The sequence below is a fragment of the Capsicum annuum genome, chromosome 10 (assembly GCF_002878395.1).
Source record: "Capsicum annuum cultivar UCD-10X-F1 chromosome 10, UCD10Xv1.1, whole genome shotgun sequence".
Classification (NCBI taxonomy): domain Eukaryota; kingdom Viridiplantae; phylum Streptophyta; class Magnoliopsida; order Solanales; family Solanaceae; genus Capsicum; species Capsicum annuum.
The window spans coordinates 39,055,871-39,072,032 of record NC_061120.1 but is presented as its reverse complement, the minus strand read 5'-3'; positions in this window follow the sequence as shown (position 1 = coordinate 39,072,032).

The following is a 16,162-nucleotide window of genomic DNA, read 5'->3' as shown; positions in this document are numbered from 1 at the left end:
CCCAAGTTCATCTTAGTATTGCTTTTGATCCTTGGGTGGATGATCAGGAAGAGAGGACCATTCAAACTCTAGAAGATAAATTAAGGGATTGTGTTATTTACTTCAAATGTAGTTGGGATGACCACATATCTTTGATAGAGTTTGCTTATAACAACAACTGCCACTCCATTATTCATATGGATCTGTTTAAGGCTCTCTATGGGAGGAGATGTAGATCTCCTATTTATTAGTTTGACACAGGTGAGGCTTCGTTTATATTCCAGATTCAATATTAGAGGTGATGGAAAAAGTCCAATTGATTAGCGAAAGGCTGAAAATAGCCTAAAGTTGTCAGAAATCTTATGTAGATATGAGGAGAATGAATCTTGAGTTTGATGTTGGTGACTTGTTTTATTTGAAAATTTCCCCTATGAAAATATTTAAGATATTTGGGAAAAAGAGAAATCTCAGGCCTCGTTATGTTGGCCTATAAAGACTTTTGAGTCATTTTGGTAAGATAACTTATGAATTAGAGCTTCCAAAATATTTGGCATCAGTGCATCCAGTGTTCCTTGTCTCTTTGTTAAAGAAGTGTATTGGTGATTCTGTATTTGTTGTTTCTTAAGACAGTATGGAAGTAAATGATGGTCTCTCATTCAAGGAAGTTCCAATTGAGATCCTTGACCATCAGGTTTGGTAGGTTGAGGATTAAAGTTCTTTTTTTTAAGGTTCTATTTTGAAATCTGTCCGTTGAGTGAGCCACCTGGGAAGAAGAAGAAAATATAAGAGCCAAGTATCCTAATCTTTTCATCAAAGATTCAGATCCTGCTTGAGGTAATTATTTTGCTTAGGTTTATCCTCTCGTTCTCTATTTTTCTATCTAACCATCCTTATGACATTGCACGCATTCATGAACTTAATTCAATCCATATATCATGTTTCAAACTAAAATAATTTAATCATCCTTCCGCGGAGGTTGTATTTTTTTGTCTTTTAACTACGTATTCAAGAGGAACTTTGGTCTTTCTCCTTAACCCTAAATATCTAATATATATGTTAAATATCCAAAAAAGACATTATTTCCCCATTTTTCATAAGTTAACACTTACGTAAAACCTTCCCCTTTTTCCAAGAACAATAAATTCAAGATTTCTCCTAAAGACTTCAAGTACTCAAGCTCCAAGTTAAAGATTTTCTTCAAGTAATTCATCCTATTAAGGTATGAGGTGTATTTATCAATCGGTTTCTTCCAACCATTGAGTCCCAAAATCCCCTTTCTATTCAAGTATGACCTTTTAAATCTTCTTTGTGAAGTTATCTAAAAAAATTATGAATTTAATACTTGTTTTCTTACTAATTTTAATTCAAGCCATGTCAACAACTTTTTTCCCGTGTCATGTTTAGTCAATATCATGATAAACTCTTGAATTTGTTTATTAACCTATGTGAGCATGATATCCTCCAAAGTTTAATTCATCCCTACTTTCAAATTTATGCAATTGCTTATTTTAGTGAAATGTTTTATGTTTTTGATATCTGAACTTTGATTTTCTCCAATTTCTTTAAATTATTATCGTATTTAAAGTAATTATTCAGTGATGGATAATTATGAATGCCATATACCTATCTATTTATAAATTTCTATTTTAAAAATTATAAGTCTGATAGGTCATGATTTTATTACAACGTTCAGACTAACATGTTCATGTTTAGAACTTATAAGTCGAGTACCCTTTCATGTTAAACCATTAATAACACCAGTGTCATTAAATTGGGATTAGGACTTTGCATTAAGTGAAAGTATGTATGGAGGCTCCCCCGTTAGTTTAACAAGAGTCTTTAGCAGCAATCACTAGGTTCTAGAACTACATAGACAATGTGGGATATAAGGGGTCACCCATCAGTCTAGGATTGACTACCTCTAAAGGATCACCCATAAGTTTAGGCTTTACTCTGTGATCCTACGAATTATCAGTTTAGTTGATTCACACAGACATGTGTCAGTACCCGTGGCAATGTCCGAACATCCTTGAAACTGGGGATGCAGTTTGGACCCTGATAGCTCAAATCGGGGCATATTGGTTACATTATAGCTCCCTCAGTTTCAGTTAGTACTCAGTCTATATGAGTTCAGGTTTGCATGACCAAGTAGTAATATTTTCAGTTATTCAGTCTGTAAGTTTTAAAGATTAATTCAGTTCATGATTTACCTAGTCTTTCATTCTCTGTTTTACATGTTCATTCATTTATGTTCAGTTCCACATGTATTTCAGCTAGTCCTTACCTTACTTACCAGTGCATTCAAAATAATGATCACATATTTTTTTTATGCTATTTTGTCTTATACATAGGTTTGGACACTCAATCCCTGACTATCTGTAGATAGTTCAGCATTTCCCTGCAGCAGTGATGGCAAGTCCTCATACCCTTAGAACATGACTTATTCATATAACTTTTTTAATTATTTCCATATATTCAGTGAATCAAAATTAGTTGGGGTTTTTCCCATCAATTCCTTATATTTTAGAGGATTTCAGACAGGCAATGTAGTTTCTACTATTTTAAGATATTTCAGAGATGTTGCTTTATATATTTCTGTGTTCCATTTGAAAGTACTTTATCAATTTATGTTCCACACATGTTGTCACTTTATTATTTTATTTAGTGCTCACAATTGGTACAAGACCATGGGTTGGCTTGGGGTCACTCGTTGGCTTAAGTACCTTGTTGTGAATAGGGGTTAGCCTCTGGTCATGACATTTTCACTATCACATATATTCTTTAACAGAACACATATTCATTTATTAGACCATAAAACATATGTCAACTACTCAAAGGGCATAACAAACCATGTATTATCACATATCGACGAGAGAGATGTGACTATTCCCCTAGTTGATCCTACAACTAATGATCATTAATAATAGTAAAGATAACTTTTTTACCAACCATTTAATAACTACACTATGTTCAAGGTGTTTCGTTATCAAATATTTACACCCATACAATAAACATTTACTTAATATCAAGTCATAATGAGCAAAAAACAAGGTTCTCTAGTAGCCCTATCTCCCCACTAAGCCTATGATCATTATCCTAATTTCACTTTAGTCATATTCTTCAAACATAATCCTTTATTTTCATTCTTACTAGCATGGGTTTTTTCGTAATCGGATAGAATACCTTTAGGTAATCAATGCCCTTATCCTCATTAGATTATTCCAACAACTTAATCAACTAAGCTAGATAATTTTTAGTCACATAGCTAATGTTTAAATTACCAATATTAGGTAAACCGATTATTAATATCTCCGCTCTTCATATTACAAGAATTAATCAATTATATATCTACCTAGTAAATTTACCTTACATTAGTGAAATCAACCACACAACTCTTCCTATGTTTAAGTAACCAAATTTGTGCAAAAAGTTATGTACATCTCAGTTCATACAGGGCCTAGCTAATATAGTTATCCGTTAAAACATTTTCATTCCATTGTAGGCTACTATAGAGTCATCATGAATGGAGAGTATGCATGTATTACAAAAAATTGAACTCCCTGACTCTTTTGGATCATTTTCCAATGTACTTTATGGATCAAATTCTTAATTAATTTATAGTTTAGGTTGGAATTGTTTCGTAGATTGATATTCTAGCTATAATCTAATCTCCATTGCACCTACATACTAAAAAAGACTATATTACATACCCCTATGATACATTCACATTGAAGAAGTTGCCTTTTAGGTTATGTGATGCGCCGCCTACTTTCCAAAGGCATATGATATAAATTTTCTTTGATATGGTGGAGGACAATTTGGACGTGTTGGTGGATTAATTTTCTATGATAGGAGACTTCTTTGATAATTGCTTTGCAAATGATAGAAATGCCTTGCAAAGATGTAAAGAGTTTAACCTTGTACTCAACTAGGAGAAATGTCACTTTATTGTGAAAAAGGGTATTGTGTTGGATCACAAGATCTCAACTAAGAGAATTCAAGTTCATTGAGCAATGTTAGAAGTGATCAAAAAGCTACCTACACCAAACTCAGTGAAATGTGTCTGCAGTTTCCATGGCCATGCAGGTTTTAACTGGAGATTCACTATAGACCGCTCAAGAATTGTAAACCCACTATATAATATATTGGAAAATGAAACAAAATTTTTATTTGATGAAAATTGTGTGAAGGAATTTGAGTGACTCAAATATAAATTGGTAGTTGCACTTATTATTATTGCTCAAAATTGTTCAAAACTTTTTTAATTAATATGTGATCCAAGTTTAATTACACTTGGGCTTGTTCCTTGATAGAAGAAGGATAAGATCTTTCACCCTATTTATTATATAATCAACTCATTGAATAGGGCTTAAAAGAAACATACAATTACTAAGTAAGAGCTTTTTACTGTTTTCTATGCCTTTGAAAAATTTGTGGAATATTTTTTTGGTAATAAACTTGTTGTTCGTACTAATCACTCAACATTAAGATACTTTATGTCAAAGTAAAATATTCTGAGCTCAAATTGGTTCAACATGTATTTTTCAATGAAAATTTTACTCTCAAGTTACACAAAAAAGGGTGTGAAAATCATGTGGTAGTGCATCTATATTAATTGGAGAATGAGAGAAAAAGATTAATTAAATTTAATATTGATGACTCATTCCCAGATGAACAGTTACATGCATCGACCCTTGAACCTCTACCATGTTACACTTAATTTGCCAACTAATTAGTCAGTCACATGGTACCAAAAGACTAAAGATTTCATTAGGGAGTGAAATTTATACATTATGTGAACAATTACATCTACAATGAACCATACTTATTTAGGTCTTGTGATAACAATATTATATGAAGAGGTATGCCAGATGTAGAAACTATAAGTATTTTGTAGGTTTGACATTTTCCCTTGTGGGAGGCCATCATGTGAGTGATTTATAGTAAGGAAATTCTTACAATGTCGGTACTACTAGACTATTATTCTTAACTATACATCTAATTTTGCAAAATCTTATGATTAATGATAGCAAAAAGGTTCGATCGCCAGACATCAGCAGATGTTCATGTCTAAGATATTCGAGGTTGAATTGTTTTATATGCGGGGAACTAAATTCATGGTCCCTATTTTATGTTCCTTAGGCATTGCTATATCTTAATTGTTAAGGACTATACATCTGAATGGGTTGAAGCTATAGCCCTACGAGATAATAAAGCCCTGATTATAGTGTCGTTCTTGACAAAGTGCATCTTCTCTCTTTTGTACACTTTGCACCAACATAAGTAATGAGGGTTCTAACATTTATAATAAGGTATTCCATAATACTTTACCTAAATATGAAGTATAAAACCACAAGGTGGAAACTCAATATCATCCCCAAACTAGAGGGAAAGTAGAGGTATCAAATTGAGAAATAAAAATGATATAGGCCAAGTCTTTCATGCTAACCTGATCAATTGTTCATGAAATCTTGATGATGATATTTAAGACAGTCGCACATGGTTAAATACACCAATAGGTATGTACCCTTAGCAACTAATCTTTTGTAAAGATTGTCATTTAAATGAAGAGATTGTGAAAGAAAGCCTTATGAGTACTCAAAATCATAATTTAATTTTAAAAGAGGTTTCTAACTTGAGGTTGGATCAATTGAATGAGAAGGATGAGTTTTGACCACGTGTTTATGAGCTAGACTCTCATTTTAAAGGAAATATAAAGTTGTACCATGATAGAATAATTTCAAAGAGAGAATTACAAATAGGCATCTTTGTATTATTTTTAAACACAAGGTTTAAACTATTCCCGAGTAAGCTGAAAACCAAGTGGTCTAGACCATGCAAGGTGACTCAAGTGTTCCCATCCACAGTTAGTCAATAAAAAAACAATGATTAGAAGTTGTTAAGGTAAATAGTAAATGAGTCAAACCCTATATTAGTGTGCTAGAAGAGGAAAATTTGGTAACATTAGTGTATCTTTACAAATTCTAAGGAGTCAAGATACCTGAGTCATGACACGATGTTAAATCAAGCATTGTTGCGGAGAAACCCACAATTTATTGGAAAATTATTTTAGTGTAGATTTTCATTGTGAGAATGATAAATACGTGTGCTAATGATGCAGGGAATTTAAGAATAGGGGAGGTTTGAAACAATTTGAGGTTGACGACTCCTTCAATAAGTCATTAGTGGACTGATGGATTGTCTAATAGAGTCGCATAAGGAACACAAATTTTATCCATTTAGGTTAAGGTATGACAAACCAAGCAACATCAACCGAGGGTCTAATGGACCAACAACTTAACTACCACAAAGAGGTGAAAAATATGCTATTTAGGTTAGGGATGACAGTTAAGCTGATGTGTCAATGCATGCTCAATAGACAATCAATGCATCCACAAGAGGTAAATTTAGTAAGGTCTATTATGTATATGCATTATGATAAGTCCAAGAATCCATCACTTTATTAACAAACAATCGAGAGGACTATCGTAGGTATCATAATGCAAACCCATGCCTGGCCATCACAACCCCACCATGGGCCAAAGATAACCCCCTTAGACTTGTCTTAAGAGCACATAAATATAAACTGTGAAAGATAAAAAAAATAAATAATAGATAAACAAATCCCAAAATAAAATTTAAATAGTCAAAAAAAGGCATCAACAACAAAACAATCTTGTCATGAAAGCCTCGAAACCAGGAATACCAATTAAGTTTGGACATGTCCCTGACTATGATGAAAAAGAGTCCGAAATTCTAAAACAATAAGGAAACCAATGAAATTCCAAGTCCTTCAAACAGATGGAGGCTGACTAATTCATAGTTGTTAAATAGAGGTACTCAACCGCTTAACGTTACTTGGTTATCCAAACTAGATGGTTACTCGTGTTGTTAGTGTAATTTTTACTATCATTGTTATTATCATTGTAATGATCATTATTAAGGCTAGATTTTGAAATATTAGTCATTGATTCAGTGTTAAGACTTTAGGAATGATTCCAACCTATTTTATCTTATGATTAAATTATTATGCATGACCTTCTAATGACTTTATATATAGATTAGAACCCTTAGTATGCTAGCACTTGTTCCTGCTATGGTTATAAGGTCTTAAATAACTAGTCTATTGACATAGTTTATACTTTGAATAGACCTTGGTTATGTACTTAGATATATATGCATACTTATCTATATGTAGCTATGGTATTATAATATATCCATTTTTCCTTCATTTACTCAACCTATACTCATTTTTTGGCCCTGTTTACTTATATGTATCTTTTTCTAACTCTTAATTGCATATTATCTAGTGATATACAACATAGTAATGGAATTCCTTTGTATGGTTAGAATAAACTAGTGCATTCTTACTACTTCCTTAACCTTAATATAATAGTCTCTATAACATTAATAGAATAGGTTATCCATATTTTCTCATAGGTTGTCGTATGAGGTTGCTAGAAATTTGGTTGCAGTTTTAAATTTTTATATATGTTATATATATCTATATTATCTTTGAAGATCAGTTGGCAGTTTCCTATTGAGCAGCACATGTTTTGTACTCATACTATACTTTCATAGCCTATAGATCATAGTACTAGTTATTGTCATTGATATGTGTGTTGCACGGAGCATCCATAGTTCAGATACTTAGAGTGAGCTCCTGACGTTCAAAGTATTACTTATCTCTCTCTTTTGTATTAGACTAGTCTCTATGTTATATTCAGGTATAAGTTGTTTCAATATATTTATTTCTACTATACATTAAAATCTTGTTTATATTGAAGCTCTTGTACAGATACCACTAGGTTTTGTCACTATATTATGTATTTGATCTATCATTACTTTTTTTTTTCATTCTCTCTTTTATCTCTTTGGGTAGTTCTTTACTAGCCATTCTAGTCGATAGGTTTGGCTTACCTACTAGTAGATTACAATATACGCCATCAATAACTGAGATATTGGTTCATGAAAAATTAGTAAGAGATCCAGGTTTCATTGGTGTATTAGTCCAAAAGATAAGTGTAGTAGAGTCCTATAAATCAGTTTTGTGACGTCTGTAACCTATTTTTTAGAGGCTATAGGGACATTTTTTTTATATTCATTTCTTGCCTCCTTTTCATATGTCTGCATTTCTATGAGACTCAATCACATTCTTTGACTCAATTCATTTCTAATTATAGAATACGATATGGTCGATAGATGCAGATGAAACTTTGACATGTGTTTTCAAAACTTTAGCACAACGTCATACAAGAGTGTCAGAGATGGATATTAAAGATCTTCACTATTAGATGAAGGATTTATGGAAATCTTAAGCTATGGTAAATCTTGTGACTACTTTACACCTTTGAGGTTCAGCACTATTGATTTGAGTCATGTTGTATATCCCTCCAGCCATTGATGGCATTTTATTCATCGAGAAATTATCTGACTAGAGTTGGGTCTATTGGCATTAATTAAGGTTTTTTAACCAAATTCTGAGTACGAGTTTGGATTTCTTGAGTTGGCTAGATATTTTTCTCTGATATATCCCTTTGAGTAGGGCATGCTGTGTGGATTTATTCGAGGATTAGTATTTCTACTATATTTGGTAGCGAAGCACTTGATAGTAGTTTTATTTTCCTTCTTTCAAGTTGTTGTTCATTCGAGAGTAATAGAGAGAGTATATATTGAGACTTTTGGAGGTGCTAGCAAGAGGCCATGTCCTTGGTATTATTTTATTGGTATTTTATTTGGGAGTGACGATCTTTCTAGTAGAGTTTATCTTTACTTACAACATATCAGTTCTAAGCAGGTAGTATTTTAAACCATGAGTGGTGCAAAAATTAGTTCTGGTGATCATAGAAGCGACAAAGGTCATACAAGAGCTTGCAAAGTTTTTTTTTATGGGTTATCAGACCATGGCGATCATTCTGGATTATGAAGGGTAGTATCTCAAGGTATTTTAAGATCATATTTTTTGTTTATAAATGATGGGACACTAGCTCAGAGAGTTCCCCAAATGTGAGTTAGTTGATAAAACAAAGCTAGCATATATTTTGCACCAACCTAGGTTTCCTGAGATAGGCTATGAGTGCAAAAAGAAAGATCATTCATAATAGAGAGTACTCTCCGTATAACTTGGCCAACCTTTGGACTCCGTTGTGTTCTCATCATATTGATGCTTTAAGAGTGATCAAACTACAAAGAGATTAGTTATTTTCCTAGAGAGTGTTCTCGATATGGGATTGCTAGTATTTTAGCTTATTTGTATCAGTCTCATAATCAATATGATAACTTAAGTTAGATATAGTACGCTTAGCTTCTTAGATGATAATTGAGATAGTTGACCTGAGTTTAGGACCATTATAATTTGTTTCTTTATAGATCCAATAGTCATGTGGTTACGAGTGTCTTCATTATTGGTGTGCTTTTATTTCCTGCATTTACTTCTTTCATTGTATACATTGGGTATTTGTACTCATTGACTATTATACACCTTAGAAAGTTCATATTAATTATTGTGTGCCTTGTAATTGAATTCATGATTATATGACTACCTCTATGGCTTGTTTCTTTTAGTAGTAGGTTGAGTAGATTTGTATTGATACTCTCTCCCTATTGGTGTAGCTTTAGGGTACGAGTTTCATTTATCTTGGCATATTAGCCTTATTGTGATCTTTGAGTGGTATATGATATTTATGTTTATTTTGGTACCGCCTATTCACTATATTGATGTTGATATTGTTGTTACTATTGCTATCACTGCTTGAGGTTATTGATATTATTTGATATAATTTATCCTAATTGGGTAGCTATATAAACTAGTGTTATCTATTTAGAATTTTATATCCTTGTAATTTTTATTCGATCGATTGAGTAGATATATCCCAGTTTGATGATTTATTCCTTATAGTGATCTGAGGCTAATTATTTCCCTTTTTGTTAGTTATGTTAGATTAATTGTGGAGTCAATTATAGTATCAAAGGTATGTTGATCTTTTGTGGTTCTGTATTGTTCTAGAGTTGGCAATTTAGTTATATTGCCTATCCTTGAGTTTTGGATTCTTAGACTAGTCTCTTGGGTTGCGATGGTTTTTTCTTAGCCTATCCCTTTCTATTAGCCTATTTGTGAGATTGACCAGTTTGGGGTCCATTCTTCTGTTTCAGCTATTTCATAATTCGATAATGGTTTGAATATTGATATCAAGATATCATTGATTTATCTTATGGATTAGTTTGTCCATCTCCTTGTGTTTGTTTGCACTTATTATTTGGGTGAAGTTGGATGCTTTGTTCTTACTGTGATATGATTCTTATCTGAAATAGAGTTATAAAGTTGGAGACAGGTGATAGTTCCTGTGATTGCTTCTTGAGTTGTCAAATTATAAATTTTTTATCTTGTGTTCTTTATTTTCTGGTAGTGGTCTTGATGTTTACCTTTGTTTAAAGATTGGTAGATTCTTCTTTGATGATATATACATAGATGGATCTTGTGATAATTGTCCAACTAAGGTAGATTCTTGACATCCTTATTTACGAGTTTGTTTGTCCTAATATGCTTGATGGAGTTTTCCCTCGATGATATGTTACTATGGCTATTCTTTACCAAGATAGAGTGTTTGATTGGTTAATTTTTTTGCTTAGGTGCATTTCTCTGAGTTGCTAAATTTTTGCTATCAGTAGTATTGTTTGTGTCCTTTATTATTGCTTGAGTAAGCATTGATAATCCACACCTTTAAATAGATATGTAGTGGTTTCCAGTGTTTATTGTTGGTGATTTATCCGCGATTAGGATTTTTTTCACTAAAATTTTGATTTCCCCTCAATATGATTTCTGTTATGTGGTAGAATTTTGTGCTCTCTAGTTGATATAAAGTAGGATATTTCCACTGTTAGTTAATCATTATCCCCGTGGTGATTTGTTCTCTAGCTATGATTCGATTTTGTCCCAGGATGATTTAGTACAGATGTGTTTGCTTTAGACAATATGGTGAATGTGAGTAATTGACTTTGTATTGATTCGTTGGCTCAATTTCAAATTTTACGCCTTGGAATGGAGATTTGGAAGTCATGAAAGAGTTGGAGTGTAAATGCTTACCAATCTTCAGATTTGGTTTATGTAGTTGAGATGGAACTATTTAGCCTCAGTATTAGATATCGGCTCAGAGTTGTAGATCTTCCATGAATCCTTCATTTTAGATTTGTCTCTACCCGGATTTCAATAATAAGTTGGTTGATCCTACTATGTGATTGCCTATTCGATCTTCCTGACTTTGGATTGATTATAGTTGATAAGTATTCAGATGATAGCCCTTGGACTCGACATTAATTCTTTTAGTTTTGACCATGAGTCATTAGTCTTCATTGGTAAGTTTTGATGATATACTCAGTGGAAGATATATAATCTTGGAGCGGATCATTAGTGATGAGTAGATCTACCTTATTCTTTTGGATTCTAGTTTTTATTACCATCCAAACTGGTTGTATCATTGGAATAGATTTATTACTTTATTATCTCCACTTGTGTTCCTAGATTGTGCCTTATGAGCTTATTCTAATGTTTGTCATGTGCACTTTCAACAAATTATCTCCACTACCACGAGTTCTCTATGATAAGATTGTGCGGAAAAAACTCAGGTAATTGTTCTCTTTGTTTGGAGTAGATAGGAAGTATGTATTGGTAAAGGAGGATCATATTTGGATTTGGAGTCAGTTGTACGTATCCTGATATGATTTTCTTTTTGCTTGGATAAGCCTTGGATTGATTTGTGCAGGTGTCGAGATGGTATTAGTGTGTTATTGTTTAGATTTGTATGCATAATCCTTTTCAGTTTAGTTGGAGGCCAGTTAGTGGTTGAAGTTGAGTTTTGCTTGTTTGGAAGTGAAGTGAGAGAAGTTGTTTGAAAAAAGGATACTGGTGGAAAAATCACTCTGAGCGTTCTCTCATCTTAGAGGTTATCTGGAAAGTCAAGCTTGGACAATGCGAGCGAAGTACCACTTCCTTTTGAGTTTCTTAGTTTTTTCTATCCATTTAATTTTGGGGATTAAACTTCTTTTAGTAGTGGATGTTGTAAAAACCATTTTGATCATTTTTCATATTTTCTCTAATATTCACGATGTGAGATTTTCAATAAATTCCCTATGTCATTTATGACTTTTTTGGACTAACGGCTTGATTATCTGGCAGTTCATTTATTTTTTAGACATTGTTTCCTATTGTGAAGTCTTTACTAGTTCTAAATGGCCACCGGGTGAAAAGCTCAGTAAAATTACCATGAATGTAAATTCCGACTACATCAGTACCTCTTAAATATAAATTTTAGGCTAGGTAGACCTTTGGTTTTGAGCTTGATGCACTCATTCTCTTTTCGACCTATTGGCTAGAAAGTTTAAAATTTAGAAATATAGGTTTGGGACCCATATTTTGTCAAAATAACTTCAGATTGAAAATTTGACTTCGCCATCATATCTAGAATGACGAAATTGGTATCGTTACATTGTTAATTTACGTAATTCAGATTTTGAATGAATCGTTAGGCCTTTGAAAAAAAACTGAAAAATTTCTAAGTCAGCTAATATTTGGTGCCAGAGAAGATGGTATGATCGCACCAAAAGGTAAAGCAATTGCAATACCTGCTCTTCCAACATGTGTTCGATTGCAACCCTTAGGTGTGGGAAAACAACTCTTGTATACTTGATGGGGTAATAAAAGGACCCCTTAGGCTATGTTTTATCCATTTTCATGCACACTGTAGCGCCAGCAACCCTAAGCGTGATTTGGGAGCTTGATTAACATTTATTATTGCGAATATCTTTTGATTGAAGGTAAGATTTCATCCCTGCCTTGACGAATTACTTGTTCCTTGACTCAAAACCCCAAATAGATTGAGGTCTTGATATTAGCCCCAAATTAGCTTGTTTTATCCCATTTTTTAAGGATTATGATTCCTTGATCATGTGTGATCATTAAGTTGACCTCAGAAACATAATTTTTGTAAGTGGGATAGACTTGGTATTTTTGGTGTTATTTTTGGACACGAAGCACAATGGTACAATATAGGTATCGTTATTCTCGTATTGATGAGTAGATTACTATTTTGATAGTGTGATGGCATTTTGGGATTGTGAATTAAAGATGGACATTTGGTGAATGATGTAACAATTTGTGATTTTGCTTTCAGTTATGCTTCTATCTATAATTCTTTATTAGATGATGTGTGTTATATATTCCATATGAATGTGATAAGTTTGATTAGATGTAGAATGACTTGGTATTGAATATGGATGTTTGGGGATTAGATAATATTTTTTACCCGTAAGTTTAAATTGGTTAATACCCTTTTTGAATTCTCTGGCCTTCTCCGTAGATTGATCTAATTTGTAGAATGGATATAATATAATTTAAGGTTTGGGATGTTATTTTAACATTGGAAATATAATTAGTATATTTAACCATATTTGGGCTATTGTTGTGATCTTGAAACTATAATTTGGGTGGAGTTGTCTTAAATGCCCATGTTTCTAGACGAAGTACCTACCTTAGGTTTTGTTGTGGATTGCTTGTCATCTAGAAGTTGAACTAGATACTTTATTCTAGTTTGGGGTATAAATAGTCTAAATATGGACATTGAGGATGAGATATGGCAAATAATTGGAAAAAACTGGTTTTAGCCTATGTGGACTTATAATTGAATGTTAGGCATTAATGAAACTGCTAATTTGTTAGTATAAGGTAGCTTTCCCACTTTGTGAGTCATGGTGTATTTTCATAGGATAATGATTAATGGCTTATGGCCATGATATTATTTATAGAAGTGATAATGGGCCTTTAGAGATGCTATTTCCTCTTAGAAGTGATATTGGTCCTGTACGGATATTCTTTCTCTTAGATATGATATTGGGCCTTTAGAGATGCTATTCCATTTAGTTATGATAATTGTCCTATAGATATCATATTTCTCATAGTTATGATATATGACTTACAAATATGAGATGTATTATAGACGTGATATGTCTAGTAGTTATGAGTTATGCTTTATTGATACATTATGCCTCCTAGATGTTTGACAGTTATTAATATATTAAACCTCCAAGATCTGAGATACCTCATAGACGTTAGATACCTCTACATGCTATGGCTTATAGATATGCGATGATTTATAAAGACAATTATTGATTTGGGTTGCGAATATATACTTAGGCCAAAGGCCATGATTATGATGCTATTATTATTCAAAAGACATTATTTGGCCCACGACCATTTTATGATATGAGTTGACCTTTCGGTAAGTGTTTATCCTTGTAAAGGATGTGATTGTTGTATATTGATATATTAATTCTTATGGTTAAAGTGTATGACTACTAGTGATGTAATGAATAGATTCGGTACATTCACGATTGTTGCATTGATGATTGATATGATTCCAATTAGATTATAATCTTATTATTATTTTCACCAACTAATTGTTAAAGCCCACTTTCTACCTTAATATGGATTTCATCATAAAAACAAATGCCTATTTTAATGAATACCTTATATGTAAAAAGGGTTAATAATGATTTTTTAATGACTTTATAGAGTTAAGTTCTGGTCTATGATTGATACTACTAATTACTACAGTAGTGAAAGATCTCGACCCCTTATATAGTTTTATAATGATTTAGAACTTAAGATCACTCCAGCAAACAGACATACGAATTTTTTTACATCCTTTCAGAAATGGCTTATATTCGTGCACCCACTATACATCTAAATGCACATCTCTCTGGTATGGATAGAGGAAGATGTTATAAATTCCGGTGAAACCAATTATAAGTATAATATTCATATTATGTATATAAATATATGTATATATGCTTATTGATAATGTGACATTGATGATGAACGACGAATTATGAAAATATACTATATACCTTGCTTAAGTTATAATGATTATATACTTTAGACTTCAGAGGGCTTGCACTTTCCTTAAGCCATTAGGGGATTTAGCCCTCACGAGGCTTGTTCTTTACTTTAGCCCTCATTGGGCTTGCTTTCTATTATGGATATTGATTAGGATATTATGATGATGTTATGATACCCTAAAAGGAAAGAGGATATTATGATGATGTGACAATATTTAGCAAGGCCTTAGGCTATTATGATGATGCATTGATACTTGGCAAGGCTGGAGGATGGTTTTCATGATGCATTGATGCCCAGAAAGGCAGAAGGATAATTATAATCGTGTGTCTATGTGTACACTTACAGATTCGAGTCTGACTAGACCTATGTATGGCAATTACAAATATATACCCGACAAGATTAGATGATGATTCTTTTGATGGTGTTGGTTACTATGATCATATCATGATATTTATTTTATTCACTAATCATGGTATTGTGTATTCTGTTCCATTCATCCTTACATATGCATTGCCTATCACTAGTATGCGCCTATATCTATTGGCTCATAAGGAGGATGTATATGTATGGGTAATAACTATAGTTTGTGGTGTGTTGTAAGTTGATTGAAACATCTAATCTTTAGGCGAGGGGGTGATACGCTCAATTAGGTATTTGGTTGTCAAGACTAGCCTATAACTTACATTGTTACATTGTTATTGTCATTTTTCTTATCATTGTTATGATCTTTGTTATGGCTAGTGTATGACAAATTAGTCATATATTCAATATTGAGACTTGAGGTTTGATTCCAACCCCTTTTATAATGTGATTACATTATTATGCATAACTGTCTAATGACTTGATATATGGATTAGAACCTTGAGTATTCTAGCTTAGCTCCTTCTATGATTAGGAGGTCTTAAATAGTGTTTTTGATCACTTAGGTTGTACCTCAAGTAGACCGTGGTTTTATATACACATATATATATCTGCATAGTTAGATGATCTATGATATTATCATCTATCCATCCTTTCCTTCATTTACTCCAATTATATACATATTCCCTGTCCTTCTATACTTATATATATCTTTTTCGCTCTTACATTCATATTGGCCAGTCATATATGGTTTCGTATTGAGATCCTTAAGTATGACTAGAATAAGATAGTGCCTTCTTACTACTTAGCCTTAATATATCAACCTCTTGTACATGAATAGGATAGGTTATCCTTATTATCTCATTGGATTTCTTATATAGTTTTTGGATATTTGGGTATAGTTTTCTATTCCTTTTACATGTTATATACATC